This window comes from Hirundo rustica, chromosome 5, assembly GCF_015227805.2.
Source record: "Hirundo rustica isolate bHirRus1 chromosome 5, bHirRus1.pri.v3, whole genome shotgun sequence".
Classification (NCBI taxonomy): Eukaryota; Metazoa; Chordata; class Aves; order Passeriformes; family Hirundinidae; genus Hirundo; species Hirundo rustica.
In genome coordinates, this window is record NC_053454.1 from 31,866,803 (window position 1) to 31,869,699 (window position 2,897).

A 2,897-nucleotide genomic window follows, 5' to 3' on the forward strand; every position below is an offset into this window, starting at 1 on the left:
TCTGTGGGTTTTTTCATCTGGTATGGAAAATGAGAAAGTATGAGTTTCAAGTGACTAGACTCTTACATATATTGCAACCAAAGGCAGGCATGGCATTTATTTTTAGCTGGAGAAAAAGGTAGAAAGTGTGACCTCACATGCTTTTCATCTCAGTTCTTCAGATGCTGATCAACAAGTGTGAAAAGCTTTCCCTAGCTATGCTACTGCTGTATAAGCAGCAGGGCTGTTCTGGAAGGTGTTAAAAATGTGTAAGAAACTGCAATACTCCAAATGAGGAAGCCAAAAATTACTTCTGAAAATACATAGCTTAATTTATATGTTACTTTTGAATCAATTCTTCCAAGACAAATGCTTTTGGTCTTTTAAATAATGTGGTTTTGCCAAAAATCTGAAATCTTAGAAATTACTCTAAAGATGCTAAAAGAAACTGTGTTTCTTCCATCAACTAAATAACCTCTTTCATTTTTTCAGCTACATTTCATCACCTAAAAAATTCAACTAGCACCTCTGCTCAAATCAGAAGTGGGCTACTGAATGTAGACCCACCACTGTACCCACTGACTGCATTTTGGTTCACATGACATAACTTCAGAGTGCAGAAAGTGGTTTCATTCAGGATGAAATTCAACCAGAAGTTGTGATCTGGGAGCACTGCTAATGCAAGCCAACGACTAATGGGAACCCAATCCACAGATTCAAACTAGAGCTGAATAGACCATGCCTGAAATGTGTCAAGGTAGATGCTTCAATACCAACTGATCTGCTCCTACTGCATTTCGCTGCCTTTTAAAACACCCCTACTGTTAAGAACTGCTTGCAAGTTTCATAGGGGAAAGTCTTCTTAATGGAAATTAAATTACTGACTGCTTATGCAGTCTCAGAAATTGGACCTGATTTCATATGTATCAAAACTCAGAGCAGTTTGATCAAGATTTCTGGTTCAAATTTCTGTAAACTATATCAAAGAGCACAACTGTGCAGCTGGGTATAAATCTGACTTGCTTGTAAAAAACATGCACTTGATTTAAACTTCATTTTAGGGGTCTTTTTTTAGAAAGACAAGACCATTATTTTCCTAGTGGGTCCATACATTTATAAATGAAATAGGGGGAAATAAAACATGTTTTATTTTCTCTCTGAAGGCAACCATACTCTGAGGATTTACCCATTTCTGTTTCTCTTTTTTCCTCCTGTTATCCAAGCAAGCTATTCAGATACCTTCTTTGAAACTGTTAACAAGAAATCTCCAGAAGCAAATTATTCTTTTTTTCTAAGTGCATGAAGTTTTGAAATAAAATGCAGGTCTTCAGTTTATGGGTGGTGCCATCATCAAAAAACTTCACCTCACAGCACGTGCTGAATAAAAATGTTATCTACACAGTGAGTTCACAAAGGATTTTGTTTCCATATATGGTAAAGCACATATTTTGTTTTAGCATTCTCAGTGAGTGTTTTTAGTTACATGCACTCTACCTAATCCTCCCTCTCTGCACATCAGAGCATGATACAAAGACCAGTAAAGCTTTTAGGAGAGTCTTGAAAGACTGTGTATTGTATTACTATGAAAAGAAATGCTCTCTCTGGCACAGGAGAGGACAGTTGTCCAAAATAAACCTTTAAACAAATACAGTTTCATACAGGGTAGACAAAATTATAGCTGTGTTAGAGTGACAAATCACAAAGCACAGAAACTGTAGAATAGTCTAAGATTATTACTTTTACTCTGAAAATAAAACATTCCCTAAATACCAACAGGATTCTGAGAGGAAAAATCTCTTGCATGGTTTTCACAATTTCTCTTTTCATGTTACTGTTCAAAACCCGATTTATATAGATAACTCATTCTCTGTATAAGGTAAAAAGTAGCATATTCTTGATTTGAGAATTTTTTAATTATGCTGTAAAAACAGGATTTTATAAAAAGTTAAATATTAATTAGACCAGCTATCCAAGAAGATATGACTAGAATCGTATGTTCAATGAAAACAACAACAACAACCACAAAGAGAGAGAAGGGGGGGGCGGGGGGGGGGGGGGGGGGGGGGGGGCAGGGGGAGAGAGAGAGAGCGCGAGAGAGAAACAACAAAACAGCAGTTAATACATGCAGCCAATCCTCTCTACACATTCAAGCCAGAACCAAGTTTGTGTATTACAACAAAGAGTAATGTTCCGATTTTATGCAAAACTTATAGGGTGTCAGTAGCAACACTTGACACTCCTGGCACAAAACACAGAAATATCCAATTCATTTGCAATGAGAAAGGAACCTGAGTTTCCCAGCACCAGCTTTGCAGGGTAATTATGAGGTGCTCACAGGCTGTGCACAGAAAGCACAGGAATAGATAGTTTTCTATGAGGAAGAGTAAATACCAAAGAGAATCTATAATTGCACAAATGACAATCAGTCTTTCACTCTACTTACAGACAAAATATCCTTTTCATATATTGTCTATTCCATTTGTGTAGAAGTCATTCAATGCATTATTAATAAGTGAATGCTCTTTAATAATCATGTTTCGGAACAAAATTTCTCTATTATAATTGGCAGTGTCACAAATAATTCCCACCACTGCTTTACTTTGTGCAGTTTGGAATCCTAACATTTTTACTTCCATATCTTGCACATTTAAGAATATTGGGAGTGGAATAAAACTGCCAGATATGAGACACTTAGCTAAGATACTTTTATTCTGGCTTTCTAGTATTTTCCAAGAATTGTATTCCTTTCTGCTGTTTTGTTGTTGCAAATGTACTCCATTTCATTTTCATTTCACCGCAAGACTATGCCTATATTCCAAATCATGGTCATGTCTGCAGAGAGATTTTGTTCACTGATCCAGATCTCTTTCAGCAAGCCAGTTCAAAACTATACACAAGTAGAATGTAGGAAGTTAAAA